This window comes from Gobio gobio (genome assembly GCF_949357685.1).
Source record: "Gobio gobio genome assembly, chromosome: 2".
NCBI classification, from domain to species: Eukaryota; Metazoa; Chordata; class Actinopteri; order Cypriniformes; family Gobionidae; genus Gobio; species Gobio gobio.
In genome coordinates, this window is record NC_137098.1 from 18924515 (window position 1) to 18944181 (window position 19667).

General features: G+C 41.3%; 1 protein-coding gene across 2 annotated transcripts in view; it reads right to left on the reverse strand.

The window, feature by feature from the left end:
- Nucleotides 1-1739, reverse strand: part of LOC307142473 (E3 ubiquitin-protein ligase TRIM21-like) — a 35084-nt gene extending 33345 nt beyond the window's left edge. Inside the window, exon 1 of one of the 2 annotated variants that reach the window (XR_013818480.1) lies at nucleotides 1614-1687. The gene's annotated coding sequence lies outside the window, so the exon portion shown is untranslated. Of the gene's footprint in view, nucleotides 1-1613 lie in introns of both variants that reach the window. The other variant, XM_079843387.1, reaches the window with a different exon arrangement.
- Between the last annotated feature and the right edge of the window lie 17928 nt (nucleotides 1740-19667).

Consider the following 19667-nt stretch of genomic DNA (forward strand, 5'->3'; position numbering starts at 1 on the left):
GGAGCGATTGAAGAGCGGGACTGTTATTATGGCATAGTCGCTGTCGGGACTTTTATTATGACACGATTGCCGGCGGCACTTCCTCTTCTCCAGTGCTGAGTGTGAGGTAACGCAGCTCTGTTTATCGTATTAGATATATCTGAGTGTGTTGAAAAGGAAGTTATGACGTTCTCTCGGCGGCTGCTATGACACTTGTTCACAATGCAGTGAGACTAAAGCGTTTCACTGAATAAAACCGGAGACCGAGGGTGACGCAGATATGACGCAATCGACAGGCGACTCCCTCACACGCATAGCTCACACGTCCCGGCTCCTTGGTTAAAATAGCAATTTTCTCACGATTTACAAATAGTTGAAAACATTTGGGATATTCTAAGTACTCAACTAAACAAAATATATAACACTGGCCTAGTGATTTCTGGATGTTTTACTGCAAAAATCCTACATTGTTCACCTTTAAAACAATAGGTAGCACAATTCGACAGCAAAAAATGCTGCCTATCAGATTGTACTACCAGCATCATATTCATCTGATTTGAGGCTTTATTAATATCCATACCTACCCCTACCCTTAAAACTATGTAAATATTTTAAATAAATAAATATGGATGTAAAATGCTACCTATCAGATTGTGCTACCAGAATCATATTAATGTGATTTGCTTTATTAATATCCATTAATATCCATACCTACCCCTATCCCTACCCTAAACCAACCCTTAAAATATAAATATAAAAAATAAAAATAAAAGATATTGATGTGGGCATGCGCAGTAAGCCTTGGTAGGACAATCTGACGGGTAGGATGAAATGTCAGGACACCTGCACTTTATTTTTTCCACTTCAAGCACTGACTATATTCATGAAACAAAACAACATATTGTATTAGACATGTGGGAAATTAATGTGGGAAAAAATATATACTCTGAACCCAATGGATTTACACAGATTGAGAAAGTCAAAAAGTGTTGTTGTGCCCCGCTCTACACTACAATATAGCCTACTACAATTTAGTATCTTTACTATAGGCCTATGGTTCAAAAACACTACTTTACTATAGTACTATAGTAGGCTATTTACTAGAGTAATTTTACTATAATATAGGCTATTATAGTATTTTTTCATGTGGCCACAATACCGGCGCTTATAATACGATTAAATAAGTTTTATTCTTTCACGAAAATCACCACGGCCTTATTCAAGCAGGAGGCCGAGCAAATGTTTTTATATCCGGCCTGCTCCTCAGCAGCAATAGGCGTCTTCCACAGTTACGCCAGGTTGCCCATACACCTGACACCACAACGGAGCGAGAGAGACGCTGCATCAGGCCGATAACTTTTTTAAATCATCGGGAGGTCGGGAGGTGCTCGTAACATTTTCTGCTCGGCTTAAAATTCCTCGCACACACTGCGAGCCGCGCCCATGTGCATTAACGCGATTTTCTCCTGAGTGAAAAAAAAAAATCATAAAGCGAGATACTACGACAGTAAAATCGCTTTGTTGTTTTGAGGAAAAAACAAAACAAAAACTCCACACAACAATAGAATAATGATCAATATTATTAATCCTTTCCTTTGCAAACACCATTAGAAATAAGCAAGAATGAGACTTACCTTAATCAGAGGTATGATATTGTTCTGTGACTCTGATCTGCCTCTCCCTCCCTCCCCTCCACTCCTATTTATGTACAGTAGAGTTTCGTTTCCTCACAATGTCTCTCCATTGTCACTTTCATTCCCAGGAAAATAAGCTACACCCTCTGTTACGCCAATCCACATTTACCTTCATTTTAATTATTACTTCGCATGGTCGTGTGCATTGCTTTTGACGTACGTGCATTCAATACATCAAAGGCAACCTCAATAGTTATTACCCACATCAATTAGACCATTATCTATCTTCACTTTGTTTTGTATTGCCTGATGACGTTATAAGGATATTAAGGTAACTGGACACTATGCTATTGCTATGAGAAATAACTATGGTGAATTAGGCTATGCTTCTTTTGTAGTCAAGGTCAGTAAAAACATATATATGTATTACCTGCTTAAGGTAATCATATTACAGGATGTTGAGGAAGACCAGGGTATGTCTACATAAGGTTAAAATAAGGCCTTATAATAATCTGTTAATTTTTTTATCCAATCAATTCTGAAAGTCTTAGTTTTATGATATTTATGATGAATATGCATATCAAGAAGAGTAAACTGTGTATCTGACCATTTAACTTTGAAGAACTTTACCACTGTGTGTGTGTGCGTGTGTGTGTGTGTGCGTGTGTGTGTGTGTTTGTGTGTGTGTGTGTGTGTGTGTGTGTGTTATTCCTAATATTTGGGCTTGCATGAAAAAGTATAAAGCAACACGGACGGAACAACTGAGCAAAGTTCCTGGGAAAAGATTAACTAGTGAATTCATGTTCTTACATAAGTGTACACACAAAGTGTATGCCTTTGCACTATTATTACACACACTTTTATTGTGCTTTTATTATATTGAAACCCGACATCCCAAGCCCTCATTCACAGGGCATCCAAAATATTCTTCAAAATTTCTGTACGACTGCGGTGTTAAACTGAACATGTTGCTTAACCTTTTTCACAATCCATTATGTTTAAAAGCGAACAGTGAAAATGAAACCAAATGAGCATGTTACCATGAACAAGAAAGCTTGTGGTGAAATGAAACTAATATGTGAAATGAAACTATTAAACTGTGAAAATGTGTGAGAAATAAGAAAAGTGAATTGATATTAACAATAAAACTAAAAAAGAAAATTAAACGTGAAATGTCTATGGAGGAATGTCATGATGAGCAGTTCTCAATCTAAAAATGACTAAAATAATATGGACACATAATAGGCAAATATTGATAATTTAATAATGGTAAAATGAAGGATTGTATCCCAAGAAACTTGTCATTGAAGAGCAAACAAATCAGTATAAGAGCAAAAAGACGTAGAATCACCTTGGGATGCATAGAAGGGGTGGGAGACTGAATAGCAGTGGCGGCTGGTCAATAGAGGGCGCTGCGGCGCCGCCCCCATCAAAATTCCAGAAATATACATGTATACAAAAATGATATAAAAGTGAAATAAAAATAAAATAGTTTACTCATACGATGTGCTGGCTGTTAGTAAGAGCCTCAGCATTTAATAAAAACTGGCTTTGATCGGTTAACTATTTTATATGTTCTTCAATATGTCTCATGCGGTTTCATGCGCGAGGGACGCCGGACAAATGGATGTCTATCTGAGTCTAAAAATATACGGGCAGCATGTGACCTGAAGCTGGTCTCTAATTGGTTCTTAAAGATCCTCCTCTGGACGCAGGTCGTTGCGTTCCTGGCAAATCAGAATTGGATGCGTGTTATTTTATCCAATCTGATTGGTTCTCGTCACCTGTCATTCAACTTTCGGTTCTTGGCCACGAAAGCGAAAGTGCATGGGCGACACAGTCACTCTGACTCCGCCAAAACCTTGCTAGGATGATCAGTTTGGTAGTGATGGCAGCAGTTAAACCAAATTCTTTCACAAGGCGTTCGTTGGAAGATCCCAAACCGGACCAACGCGATTTACAAATCCAGCAGCATGCCAGTGACAGGACGCAGCTGCACTCGGAGCTTCACGCTTGTTATGAGAAACGTAGGTGGCTGGCTGGATGTGTTGTTAGCAATGCCCTTTATTGCTTTCCCTGTCTTTTATTTCAAAGTGTCGGTACTGAAGTTTTGTGGACAACAACAGGGGTAAGAGATCTCAAATATCTGACTGAACAATGCGAACGTCATGACACCACTGAAATGACTGACTTTAGTCAGAGAGTCATTGAGAAATTTGCTGGCCAGAAAGAAAGTAGAGCAAAATGTATGGTCAATAGTCAACATGCTAGTCTGTTGTGGCTGTTTTGTTTTGTTTTTCATTTCCTCATTCAATTAAATGTGGGAAATGAATGTGTAAAAAGATAAAAGTGAAGACACTGTTTTCTCTTTAATGCTTGAATTTAGTCAACATGCATCTTGATACTAACCCCCCCCCCCCCAAAAAAAAAAAATAATTATCACCAGCCGCCACTGCTGAATAGAGTAAAGTACAATAAGTAGCTGAAATAATCTCTGGCCAAAAGTAGACCAAAAAAAAAGGTGTTTGGACTTTGCCTGACATTTAATAAAAACTGGCTTTGATCGGTTAACTATTTTATATGTTCTTCAATATGTCTCATGCGGTTTCATGCGCGAGGGACGCTGGACAAATGGATGTCTATCTGAGTCTAAAAATATACGGGCAGCATGTGACCTGAAGCTGGTCTCTAATTGGTTCTTAAAGATCCTCCTCTGGACGCAGGTCGTTGCGTTCCTGGCAAATCAGAATTGGATGCGTGTTATTTTATCCAATCTGATTGGTTCTCGTCACCTGTCATTCAACTTTCGGTTCTTGGCCACGAAAGCGAAAGTGCATGGGCGACACAGTCACTCTGACTCCGCCAAAACCTTGCTAGGATGATCAGTTTGGTAGTGATGGCAGCAGTTAAACCAAATTCTTTCACAAGGCGTTCGTTGGAAGATCCCAAACCGGACCAACGCGATTTACAAATCCAGCAGCATGCCAGTGACAGGACGCAGCTGCACTCGGAGCTTCACGCTTGTTATGAGAAACGTAGGTGGCTGGCTGTATGTGTTGTTAGCAATGCCCTTTATTGCTTTCCCTGTCTTTTATTTCAAAGTGTCGGTACTGAAGTTTTGTGGACAACAACAGGGGTAAGAGACCTCAAATATCTGACTGAACAATGCAAACGTCATGACACCACTGAAATGACTGACTTTAGTCAGAGAGTCATTGAGAAATTTGCTGGCCAGAAAGAAAGTAGAGCAAAATGTATGGTCAATAGTCAACATGCTAGTCTGTTGTGGCTGTTTTGTTTTGTTTTTCATTTCCTCATTCAATTAAATGTGGGAAATGAATGTGTAAAAAGATAAAAGTGAAGACACTGTTTTCTCTTTAATGCTTGAATTTAGTCAACATGCATCTTGATACTAACCCCCCCCCCCCCCCAAAAAAAAAATAATTATCACCAGCCGCCACTGCTGAATAGAGTAAAGTACAATAAGTAGCTGAAATAATCTCTGGCCAAAAGTAGACCAAAAAAAAAGGTGTTTGGACTTTGCCTGACATGGCTATGAGTATTTGCAGTCTGTACCAGAGTCATTATCAAAAACTATTTTGTTCACTGGAATAAAGTTAAATAAAATATAAACATAAGATGGAAATCTAAATCAAGATTAGAAATGTTGCTGTCACAAACTCCCATCACCAGCCCAGTCACTTTAGCACACTACATTTCCCAGCATCCCTCTTGTTCCTCACCAACACTCTCTCATCCATCCCCTGCACCTCATCAGCACACTCATCATCTCTGGCATATAGAGGGTATGCACGTGGCGTCAGAGGGTGGGTCGGGGAGGCTTGGGCATGGATCCCATGGACAACCCTGTGCCCCCCTCCGGACCGAGGAAGACGTCTTGATACTAGCGTGTCATTTTCTCACTCAAACCACTGCCGCCTTCTGCTACTGATTGCTTTTAAAGAGAAAAGCTGCCCATAACTGCTGGTCTAAGATCTGTTTTCTTTGCAATAATAGCATATTATTAGCGAAATAGAGTTGTCAAAAGATCTCCTGCAAATCTGTATTTGCGCTTGTCAAATTATTCAATTCCCAACGTGTTTTCGCTTCGGTGAGTAATGTAGCCAATCATAGACATGTTTGTTGATTTCTACAATGCAATGGCCAATGACAGGTGTTGATGTTAGAATCCACTCACCGCTCGAGTTTTTGTCCAGCGCGGAGTTCTGCATATCTTATGCAAATAAGAGATTAATTGTGTCGTCAGCTTCACTGATTAATATAACAGAACTTTGTGAGATTGTGTTCATTGAATGAGTGACAGCTTTTAGTGATTATAAAGGGAGCGCTCTTTGCGCGTTGTCTAGGCTATATAGAAAAATAATTACTAGGCCTATAACACATTCAGAATTTGAATAAAACTTGAATAAAACACGTTTCAACACATAGGTTCATCCACATATACATGTGGGATTCACTCTTGAAATTGTGATGACTGACAGTGATATTTATGTATATAAATGTCAAGAAACACGATTCTTGGCTGCATGTCAATATCCATGGATCACTGGATCTTTGCCTAGTTGTAAGGGACACAATATTGAGTCCAACCTTTAGTTTAAACTGATAACTGTTTTTTAAACTGATGTATTGTTTTACTCGCGTTTTCTCCTATTAACGCCAGTCACGCAGAAGCTCTTCTGCCACTCAGCCCCGGCTGAGGGGGCGCGTTCCAGCGGGAAAGTAATGGCAATTCATACCCTCTATAGAGGGTATGCACGTGATGTCACCATGGGCCGGAGTGACTGCGGTTACGCCCACTGAGTGGCAGAAAGACTGAGAGCATTGGTTTTCAGCGTGAATGCCGCGAAAAACACACAAAACACAGCTAAAATGAGAAAGAGCTTTGAGATTGACTGTTTAAATAGATTTGACAAGAAATCTGAGGTATATTTTTACAAACTGCCGAAAGCTACAGAAAAGAGAAGCACATGGATCACTGCAATTCACAGAAACAACTGGACTCCAGGCAGCAAAACATATGCAGTTTAGAGTTTAGATTCTCTGCCCGAGCCCGAACTGGACCCGACCCGACCCGGCATTATCCTTGGGCCGGGCCAGGCCCTTGATCAAGCACGTGTTTTTTAAATCTTTACTTTATTAGCCTAATTGGGTGGGGGAGAAAGCTATGCCATAATCAGAAAAATTATATATATTTTTAGCAAAGTAGGCATAAGTAACAAATGTGTACAAAGTAACGTTTCTTCATTCGGATCCATTTGCGATCCATTCCATTCTGAATAAACAAACAACGCAGTTTACATGCTTCGTAGGGATGGTTCACCCTGAAATGAAAATAAAGCCATCTTTTACTCACCCTGCTGTTCCAATGCCCTATGTCCTTCTATCTTCTATGGAAAGTGTTCAGGAGGCATACATAATAGGTAAACACACTTCATAAACTCACAGGCGCGAGCCGCATGACATGCATGAGACAGCATTTATTTCAGTATTTGAGACGTTATAATAATTTTGTAATTACGTTAAAATAATATTTGTTAAATAACAGTTGTTTAAATGATTATATTTGTATAATAAACTGGGGAGGCCTAGTCATCATAGTAGGCGGGCCTATGCCCGTCAGGCCCGCCCGCTGGCTTTGCCCCTGACATAACGACACGCGATAGATGTTTTTAAAAATACAAACCATTATTTTATTATATTTCAGCATAAACATACATCACTAGACAGGAAATGGACACAATCTAGCAAACATTTATAATGTATTTACGGCTGAAATGTTGCACGTATATATAACATTCTAAGTATTTTCATTGACATAACATTACAAGTAGGTATAATGCCAGAATGTTATCAGCTCTGCTCTGATGTTGTTCATAAATACCAGTAATGATGTTGTACAATGAGGACGATGTCATGTTGCTGGTAAATCAGTCATCAGTTTCCCAATGTGTTTGAGCCACCGTCCTTTACCAGTGCCTGAATTTGTGTACACAATATACTGATTCACGAGATCGGAAGATAGGGAGATGATTGAGACTATGGACTATAGTCCCTTGGACTATGGATTGCTTACCTGTATTCCCTACCTGCGAATATTACTTCCTGCGATTCCCAAGTTCCTGTCTCCTTGCTCCTGCATCTGTTCTTCTTCTCTAGTGTTTCCTTAAGTCCTGTAAGACAAAGACTTTGATCACTATTCAGCCTGCTAAACAGCAATTTAAGGTCTGTGTGTGGATTTACTCACCTACAAAGAGGGTCAACAGCCAGGAAAAAGAAGAGGAGTAAGGAGGCGTGGTAAAAAGAGGCCAAGATTTTAGTCATGTTTCTGATGAAATAAGGGCCACTACGGTGGATCAATCATGACCTTATTGTCGAGGCAGGTACAGCCAAATGTCAGGACAACCCTGTCCTCAATCATTCAAATGTTTGTAGACAGAACAGGTAAACTGTAAACACAAACTAATTCATTTTTTAGTATTTAAAACTTTCTTTTTCTTTTGAGTTCTCAAAACTGACACATTTTAAGTAATCTGAATTGTTTCATTGTTTTGAGTTTTATGAACTAGACTAACTTAAAGAGACAGTAAATACCAAAATTAAGTATTATATTGTTTTTTTTTGTGCAAGATTAACTTTAAGATTAACTCTATTAACTTTAGATTTAGTAGCGTTTAATATTTTGTTATGCTAGTTCACAAGAGTTTCTATTATGTTGGGGTTTTATTGTAGGGTTACGGTTACCATCATGGTGACGAGTGGAGCATGAGCTTAGTTTGAGAACAAATTCCCCCATATTAATATGTTCCATATTGCTGTACTCAATCAGAAAGTAATATGCTAATGCTATTAAAGCATTGTGTTAGCAATTAGCAAGGTAGCATTAATTGAATTAGCTAGATAAAGCTAGCAAAGTTTGCACTACTAAAATATTAAAGTTTATAGTTTAATTTTAAATGTATGAATTAGCTTACTCAATATTTGAAGTTAAGAGCAATTAATATGTCGGAGTACAAAATGAAAATCTGCAAGTTCTGCTTGAAAAAAAAAAAATATATATATATATATAATATATATATATATATAAATATATATATATAATATATATATATATATATATATATATATATATATATATAAACATGAAAACACAACGTGTGTGTGTGTGTACATTTGCATGCATGTGTGTTTGTGCTTCATATCTGCATTTGTGGCTGATTTTGTTTTCCAAATTCTATGCAAATTCTGTCTGTTGTAGTCACATCTGTTTGTTAGTGAGTATATTCCACATTGCATTTGTCCTCTAGTACCAGGACATCATTTCTGTGTGAACATTTTCAGATGCTGGATTTATTTATGTTATTAAAAAAATAAAAATAAATACCTTGCCTTCTTCCCAGTGCATCCATGGTGCCATGCGTTTCCCAGGTAAGCGACGCACACTTACCCAGCCATCCACGTGATGTAAAAGAAAACGTGATTCTTCAGACTAGGCCACCTTCTTCAATTGCTTCATGGTCCAATCCTGATGCTCACGTGCCCACTGTTGGCGCTTTCGGCAGTGGACAGGTATCAGAATGGGCACCCTGACTGGTCTGCGGCTATGCAGCCACATAAACTGTGATGCATTGTGTATTCTGACACCTTTCTATTAGAACCAGCAATTGAACAATTTGAGCTACAGTAGCTCGTCTGTTTGATCAGACCACACGGGGTAGCCTTCACTCCCCACGTGCATCAATATACTCTCTTATTTCCCTTGGAACAGCCTGCAAGAGCTGCAGTTTTGGAGATGCTCTGAGTCTTACCCAGTCGTTTGGCCCACTAGCGTAGCTACGGGTGACAGCTTGCCCATCCTTTTAAATAATACTATTATTTAACATTTAACAATTATTCAATAATTATTTTAAATGTGATTTTATTTTGTTATGTATTAGAACTCTATTCTAATATGAATAAAAATATGCTAATTCGTCTCTTCAGTTACGCCAGTAATAATGTTATGTTCTTCTTCGCTGCAATATCCGGATTCGATTTCAACTAGTAGCGCCTTTTTTGTTATTAAAAAATGTCTAAACTGCCATTTATGACACATTTAAGAAAGAAACACGTCTTGAACTTTTGTCGTTTGAAAGTGAACTAACAGAATATGATGATATTATCAACATCTTCAATTCAAAACCCAGCCAACTCTGACTTGTTTAGAACAGACATCAGCCATACAAGGTAAGCTATGGGTATATTTTTAGTCTGGCCCGCCGTGGCATGGCTATGCAATAGTACCTAGCGGAATTGAAAAAATAAAGCGACCTTGCAAATCGGTCTTTCTGTGCGTCGTGCTCAAACATCACAAGCACAGCTCGTACAGGGGCTTGAGAAGGCATCAAAATGTAGAAGTAGACTATATTAAAAGACAATAGACAATAAAAGGTCCAACATTTGAGGAATATTTTTAGCTGTGTTGCCATGTTTCAATGTGATATTTGGATTTTTCTTCCAAATTAAGGGGTAATGCAAATTATTCCGGCACACCCACACAATTAGAGGCCCACCCATTATCCACTTTCTGCCTACGCCACTGGTTTGGCCCTTGTCAAACTCTCTCAAACCCTTATGCTTGCCCATTTTTACTGTTTCTAACACATCAACTTTGAGGATAAATTGTTTACTTGCTGCCTAATATATCCCACCCACTAACAGGTACCATGATGGAGATAATCAGTGTAATTCACTTCACCATAATGTTATGCCTAATCGGTGTGTGTGTGTGTGTGTATATATATATATATATATATATATATATATATATATATATATATATATATATATATATATATATATATATATATATATATATATATATATATATATATATATATATATATAAATAAATTGATAACTAATTGCAACAATTACAACATTCTTTATCTCCCTCTGCTGGTGAGAAATAAGATGATCACACTGAGAAAGTCCTTTTTATTAAGGCTTTGTTTCTACTGAAGTGCTGCACTCAATTCCCAAACTTATCCTCCACATCACAAATAGTCAATTTTAAATTAGCCTCTTAAGATCTGGGAACATTTTTGGGATTTCCGCCTGGATTTGGCCTACCCAAATTGAAAAGCTTCCCATACACACATACAGTGGTATAAGTTCAAAATGTTGGTGTCATTTTACAGGAAACCCTTTGAAGTTACATAAACTAAAATTGTTACATGCTAAAAGTGATAAACATGTAAGTATATGTTGTCTAAGCTGTAATAACCCCCCCAAAAAGAGACGCTTTTTGATATTTTTTTTTATAAATTCAGTTTTGAAAGTCTGTGCTCTTGCACCCTGCAGACAGCTTGGGCTAAATTCCAGAAAATAGTGGGAAAAAATAATTTTGTCTGTGTCATGTTGTTTGCAAGATTTATTCAAATGGCTCTGAAGGGAGGACCCCCCAAATACTTAACCCTGCTACACTTTAAAACAATACTTAAGTGTGAATTAAACACTTAATTGCAGTTAAAATGAAAACTTATAGATTAGATTTATATTAAATGCAATTATCTGAACTTTAAAGTGCTTTTTGACCCACTTAAGTGGGAATTAAGTTCATAATTATTTATATATATTTTTTTAAATAAACTTTTCAATTGACATTTATTACAAAGTGCACTTTAATTCAGTGGCCTATTAGTTAACTAATATTAAATGATCAACAAATACTTTTACATTTTGAAATACACAAGTGCTCAATTAATACAATTAAGTGCACATATTTTCACAAAGGATTTCGTGCATTTTTGCTGTTTTTGATTCTTGAAAGTATTTCAGAGTCATCGTGGCATGTTATTGTTGCCTTTGAAAATATCATTTTTATGACATCCCACAGTCAGAGGAAATATATAAGATTAACACGACAGTTATAGGAAAGTCTGCAACATTAACGGTAATATGATTCTATGATTTAATTATTTATTCTCTGTCTTTTTTTTCTTGGAAAAATCTTAATAGGTTGATCTACTTGGTAAAAGTTTTTTCTGAAGTTCCTACTGATACATCTTTCACTTTGCCATTGCTATCCGGTCCATAGTAGCCCCTCTCAATGAACCCACTTTGCTTTAGACAGCAGGTTGCGCTCCAGTAATACTTTGACACATTGATTCTATAATTCAGTTTGGTGGAGGGTTTTGTGCTAGGAACTACACCAGTCTAGACGCACCCTAGCGTTCCCTGCTCAGTGCATGTGCCAAAAAACACATTGTGTTCTCTGACTAACAAATTACCCAGTAGTTCTTTTTTGAGTGTGGGTGGTAGCCTAATTGAAATAAAATTACTGATGGAAGAGATACAATTACAGATTGAACTATCTTATTATTAATATTAATATTATGTGATATTATATTGCCTCAATGTTTTTAAATTCCAATTCCAATGTTTCTTTAAGTTCAACCTATGCTAATGGTCTAATTAACATACCATGCTAACATTACAAACCAGTTTTTTGATATTTTGAATGAAATGCAAAGCTAAACTCAAATAAGAATAGACAACACAACAATAATAAACAATTCTGTACTTTATTTAATGACCACCTAAACATCATCTTACTGTAAAAATGACAAAGCAAAGAAAAAAGGAAGAAAGAATTTTGTTAGTGACTTTACTTTTCATCTTCAATTGCATAAGGTTTAATAATAACTTTACTTTCTGGTAGGTGACTGTTCTTTCATTCGTTTGGCAATCGCAATTCCTCGACTTCACTAAAATAATTGCCATTGTCAAAATTATATATTTTTTGCAAATGCAAATTACAAGCATACCTGGGGTGATAAGTAGGGACACGGAGGAACACCTCCTCAGCCCTCCTGTCAGGACAATGCATGCGTCTCACATAGGCCATGAATGATGGCCTGTCCATATACATTTATAAATGATTTAATTAACATATAAAACATTGCATATATGGCAATAATAGAAACAATCCAATTGACAAACATGTTTGGGCTAACCTCAGGAAAAAGAAAACTACAAATTAACTCCACTTCATCTGTGAAGTTCAGTTGAGTTTTAGACTTATCCAGCAGAGCTTTGAGGTGTTCAAAGAGAATGACTAGCTGCTGCTCACTGTCCATGTAGACTGGCACACATGGCTTTAGGGGAAACCACTTTGATGGTTTCCCATTGAGAACATCCTCTGGGGCAAACAAAAAGTGTTATTTTATATACATTATTTCATATTCATATATATTCAGATACAGTTATTTCACATATCGTTAGCCTCATAGCATAATTGCCCAGCTCATATTTGGCCAAAAAAGGACTTGGGCAATTATGTTATGAGGCTAACGATATCTTACATTTGCAGGATCCTTCATATCAACAACTTCATATCACAGTTTAATTACCATGGATTCATTTTAATACGTAAGTTTTAATACTAATTTAAGTAGGCTACATAAATTATATAAAGTAAAATAATTACTCCATCTGACATTACTTAATTCAATTTATAGTTTGGTAATTTAAAAAAAAGATCAAACTGTAAATCTGATTTAAATAATTCATGATGACATTCTTTGATATTAACACACTCAATGTATTTAATTGGTCTACCGTTAGCTAAGCTATTAAAATATTTTCTTTATCTTTACAAATATTAAATGAACTATTCATGTTGGTGTATCGATGAGCCATAAAGAGGTTTGATTAAAAAAAAAATGTGTTAAATAAAATTGATGATACTCACGTTTCAAAATATCAAGTGCTTCCATTTCAGAGTGCCTGTTATCAGATCTGTTGAAGATGTTGCTGTTCATGTTTGTTAGCCCAGGGAATTTTACAAATCCAGACCAGACGATGTTCTACGGCCATGTCTGGAATAAAGAGTAGCCTATCCATGTCACACAGTACAGTTAGGGTGATATGACTTAACCCGTGATATAAGATTTTGGTCATATACAGTACCTATCCATGTTATTCATCACATCACAGGCTATATACTTATTGCATTTCATCCAAACCAAGGTGTCACTGTCATAGATATCCATAATAAAGGCTAGATGTCTTACGGCGGAGTCTCTAACGTCATCACCGGCGGCCATCTTGTCACAGGCAGGGCTCTGTGGTACCTGATGTAAGGCGATGATCTGCATGAACACAAATACTCTTATCTCACTGAAATCTTGACGGATTTAATTATGGATGCTTGAACAAATTATGAATAATTTTTCAGAAGTATGCAGTGTCATAACTACATCTCTGACGTTTATAACAAACCAAACAGTTTGAAAATCGGTAGAAAATCGAGCAAGTTATGGTTATTTAAAAGGTGCAAGCACCATGAAAACAATGTTACGAGTGAGCGAGCTGCCTGTGACAAGATGGCCGCCAGGTGCGGACGTCGACCTCCATTGGCCAGCAGCGCGCACGAGACATCTAGCCTTTATTATGGATATCGTCTCGGTTACGTATGTAACCCTCGTTCCCTGAGGAGGGAACGGAGACGTACGTTAGTGACTAAAGAATGGGGGTTTCGCTTAGAAGCCAATCATCTTCGAGAATTTAACAGCGCCCAATGGCGTGCCACTTATCACAGGATTACCAAGGTACACTGGGAAGCATATCCCAGTGAGGGAATGCCAAAGATGCCTACCCGTGGGGAGGACTTAGAGAGTACACATATGACCCGCTGTGGGCTGCATATGGGAAACTCTAGGGTACCAGCCGAAGGTGGATTTTTAACCCTAGGGGTGGCAGGGGCTTGCCAAGGGAAAGACACCTGCTCACTGAGGAGGCTTACGGTGGAAATACTCGTGTGGGGGTCGCCGGAGGGAACCATGCACATGGGGCACCTGGCTGGACATGAGGGTCTGGGCTCGAAAGGGCAGACTGAACTGATGTCGGCGTCGGGGAGCTCTCGGGGAGCTCACCTGAGAAGAATATCGCACGTATCCAGTCCGTGGAGTGGAGTGGCGAGCAAGCGAAGACACCAGAGCCTGGTCCATTACCGGCCCCTCGGGGGGCGAGTACATAGTCGGACACTGGCTCCAATCGGAGATTGTAGAATCTGCCGAATGTGTTTGGTGTCGCCCAGCTTGCAGCTCTGCAGATGTCTGTTAGCGAGGCGCCATGCGCTAGAGCCCAAGAGGAGGCCACACTCCGGGTGGGGACATGGTCGACCTTGCTGCTGGTAAGCCAAAACAATGGTGTCCACTATCCAGTGAGACAACCTCTGCTTTGAGAGAGCTCTTCCCTTCCGCTCTCCACCATAACAGACAAAGAGCTGGTCTGAGGTCCTGAAACACTGCGTCATGTCTACGTAAGCGCGGAGAGCGCGTACTGGACAGAGCAATGCCAAGGCTGGGTCTGCCTCCTCCAAAGGCAGCGCTTGCAGGTTCACTACCTGATCTCTGAAGGGAGTGGTAGGAACCTTGGGCACGTATCCAGGCCGGGGTCTCAGGATCACGTGAGAGTTAGCCGGCCCGAATTCTAGGCACGCTTCGTCAACTGAAAAAGCCTGCAGGTCCCCGACCCTCTAGAGAGAGGCCAATGCGGTCAGCAGAGCCGTTTCATCGACAGAAACTTAATATCGGCCGACCGCAAAGGCTCAAAGGGAGGCCTCTGCAGAGCACTTAGGACTACTGAGAGGTCCCAAGAGGGAATGAGAGGAGAGCGAGGAGGATTCAGTCTCCTCGCCCCCCTCAGGAACCTGATGATCAGGTCGTGCTGACTTACCTTTTTGTCTTCCAAGAGGTAGTGATGGGCAGATATTGCAGCCACATACACTTTCAGGGTGGAGGGAGACAGTCTTCGCTCCAGCCCCTCTTGGAGAAACTCAAGCACGGACCCGATCGGGCAATTCCAGGGTTCTTCTTGGCGGGAAGAGCACCAGGTGACGAAGAGGTTCCACTTCAACGCATAGAGGTGTCGTGTAGACTCTGCCCTAGCGGAAGTGATGGTGGCGGCCACCGTAGGGGTCCTGTCCAGGAGCCCGCGGCTGCTTGTCCATTGCACATGGCACCCCAGCCCGTGGAGGAGGCATCTGTCGATACAACAACATGCCTGGAAACTCGTTCTAAGGACACGCCGGTCCGTAGAAAACTGAGGTTCGACCACGGAGTGAGTGTCTGTAAGCAGGCCCGGGTTATTTGGACCCGGAGCGTGCCAGACCGCCATGCCCATCTCGGGACTCGATCGCGAAGCCAGTGCTGAAGCAGTCTCATATGTAGCAATCCGAGCGGCGTCACCGCGGCTGCAGATGCCATATGCCCAGGAGCCTCTGAAAGTGTTTCAGTGGAACCGCACTCTTGCTCTCGATTTGACGGAGGCAAGTCAGCAGAGACTGCGCGCGCTCGCTCGTAAGCTGTGCGCACATGGCGACCGAGTCGATCTCCATACCGAGAAAAGAGATCCTCTGCACGGGGCAGAGTTTGCTCTTCTCCCAGTTGACCGGAAGGCCCAGACAGGCTAAGTGGTGGAGAACCAGATCTCTGTGTTCGCAGACCTGCTCTCGAGAGTGACTCATTATGAGCCAGTCGTCGAGGTAGTTTAGGATGCGAACCCCGTGCTGCCGTAGGGGCGCAAGGGCTGCCTCGGTAATCTTCGTAAAGACGCGAGGGGACCGAGATAGCCCGAATGGGAGGACTGCGTACTGGTATGCCCGCCCCTCGAAAGCAAACCGTAGGAACGGTCTGTGTCGAGGTAGGATGGAGACATGAAAGTAGGCGTCCTTCAGGTCGATCGCTGCAAACGGAAGCCTGTGTAGGCAACGGTTCAAGATGCGCAGGTCCAGGATTGGTCATAACCCACCGGTCTTTTTGGGTACAATGAAGTACGGGCTGTAAAACTGGGCGGACTGGGCGTCATCCTGCAACCACCTCCATGGCACGGCCCAGGTGAAGGCTGCTGCCGGGCCGGGCGGGAGGGGGGAGGGCGCCCTCGGCGGTAAGCGGGCTGAGGCGACTGAGCCGGCGGCTGGTGCAGCAGCTGGCCGCCGGGGCAGTACGTGTTACAGCCTCAGTCTGCTTTCGGGCGGCCGAGAACCGTTGGGCGCGGTTCCCAGCCGTACCGCCGAAGAGGCCAGCCTGGGATATGGGCGAATTGAGGAGGCGGGCCCGCTCAACGTCCTCCACATAACCAGGTAAGGCCAGGTGTTCTCCCGGACCACAGCTGTGGACATCGCCCGACCCAGGGAGCGTGTGGCAACCTTCACCGCCCGGGGGTCAGGGGGCCCGGATCAGGGTTGCGGGACGCAGCTCATTGAAGAGCCCTGGGTCGGCTCCACCCTTGTGCATGTGCAAAGGGGCGGCGGCCTGCCCGTAGCTCTGCAGGACCACGCCACCGAAGTAGACGAGCCCACAGGCTTTGGGAGGGTGCTTAGGACAGCCACACCACGCCCTCTGTGGACACCGTAGTGCGCAACAGAGAGTTCAACAGTGGGGGAGAGGGGGCCCCAGTGTACCCTTAGGCCGCGGCCCCATCAAGGGCAGAGAAGGCGGAGGAGGCCATCAAACGATCGCGGGAAGCACGGGGACTTCCGGGACCGCGCGATCTCCTCATGCACCTCGGGAGCGAAAGGTATTGGGGGCGGGGCCCAACAGCTGTCGGGTGCCGCCCCAAAACCAATCGCGCAACCATGAGCACTCGCGACTGGGCGGAGTTCCACACCAGCGCGAGACTCGCGGCTGCCCGAGATAACATGGCTGTCAACTTTAGGTCGGATCAGGCAGCGCTGACACACCCGGAGGCGGAGCACAACCTAATCGTCATCCCCAAAGGACTCCAGCCCACCTTGGGATGCGTTGATCGACATCTCACTGCTATCTGGAGCGTGAACGAAACGAACGAGGCGTCAGAGACGGGCCGCTGTTTCAGTCCAGCACTCGCGGGAAACGATGTGCGAGAGGGGGGCGTGGCCCGAGGAATGATCGTCGGGGTTCTTAATACCACGGCACCGCCCTCAGGTCACCCTGGCCACCAGCCAAAGTACCACCTCTCTCGGAGACGGTAGATTGGGGTGTGGCAGAGGGGACTCTCTCTCCTCACGGAGATCACTGAGTCTCGACCGCGACATCGCGATGGTCACGTTCCCGCAGTGGGAACATGACGCATCCACAAACACTGCCCGAACGTGCTGAAGCCCAAACACATCGAGCAGTGAATGTGCCCATAGCAACGGAGATCGATCGCACCCGGAAGTGCACGGGCGAACCGTCTTGAAAAAGACGTGCCACGTGCAAGCTCTTTTTGTGAGAGGAAAGCTCTGCAGAGTGCCGAAGCGCCCAGGGAAACACACACACAGCTGTTGCAGATCACTGCACAGATCAGCAGGCAGGCAGCATGAGATCGCTGGAACGCGCCGTCACACCAACACCCTGGAGAACCGCTGGTCTTGAAGACTGAAGAGAAGACTTCAGAATTCAGGCTTGTAGGAGTGAAGAGATGCTCTTGGCTCCAAAGTAGAAACATAATGCGATGTTGCCAGCGTACTTCCTTATATACCCACACGGTGGGGCGGAGTTACGCATGCAAATTCCGCATGCCCATGGCATTGGCACGCCATTGGGCGCTGTTAAATTCTCGAAGATGATTGGCTTCTAACCGAAACCCCCATTCGTTAGTCACTAACGTACGTCGTAGTGACTGAACGAAAGGGAACTATAGTCACTGTGGCCTCAACACTTCCCCTTCGCATACTCTGAACTTGATTGCTATGTCAGAGGTCAATTTTTTGAGATAAACAATTCTGGAAATGTTTTAAAAATAAAGGAAATTTGTGATGCAGCAGTGAGCTATAATGCTATAATGTTCTTATTTATTAGAGGTTGAATTCAAATCAAATACTGCTAAACTGCCTATACTACTTCTGAATAGGATGTCTACTTCATAAAATGTATGAAAATTATGGAAATATAGGGTTCAGATCACTCAAACCATATGGAAATGGAGGCGCCATATGGTCAGTAATGGAGCATGGATTTCATCTAGAGGAAACGTTTTTTACTGCGCCCAAACAAAATCTTACTGAAAGCCAATTTTTTTTATATATCAACCTAAAACTTTGATATTTCTGGCTTTGATTGTCTTGTAGTTTTAGAGTAAAACATATTTTGTAAAATACATATTATTATAAAATATGATATAAATATATATATATATATTTACATTTTAATAAACTTAAAATTTTATAACTTGTTTTCTATTTTACTTTCATAATTTATTGAAAGTAAAGACATCTACAATAATCTGCCAAGTGTCTTCTTTAAAACAAGACCAACCTTAGGTGTATATTCCAAAGCATGCTTGAATTACAGCCATTTAAGTTTGGATAGTGCACTTTCATGTCTATGCGGAAAAAATAGGGTGACAGTTATTTAAACCTGTTTTTCTCAAAATTCCGTTCCTAAAAATCATAGCAATCAGCCAACTTCAGAAAACCATAACTTTTGTAAATAAACATATTTTTGAAAAGGGCTTGATCCTAGCTTTCATATGGTATCAAAAGCTGTAAAAGGTAAAATTTCACCATGTGATGTTTTTTTTTTTTTTTTTTTTTTTTTTACATTTCTTTGTATATTTATTTATGTATTTATTTTTTTATTTTGTCAGACTTGGCATTCCATACCATAGGCGGGCATTATGCACATATAATTTCTAGTGATGTAGAACTGTCATGCAGTAAGATTCTAACAAACAAAAAAAAACGACTGGTTCAGAGTCAATTCTTTCTTTTTGGAGACAATAACTTTATTTATTGTGCACTTTAAACTTTACAACTTTGCACAACACTTACATTCACAAACTGCTATACACACTGCATGAAAGGGAATATTCGAAAAACCATAATGGGGCACTTTAAAATTAATAAAAGGTTTGCAGAGTCTCAATGTTCACTGCAAAATAGGGTCCTTCATTCCCAAAGATCAAGACAAAATTACACTTGATGAATCATTTGACTAAGCACACAGAAACCATCACGTATACATCTCAAATGAAGATAAGTACTGTATGTTTGAACAGGATTTGAGAACAGGTTTCGATCATTAT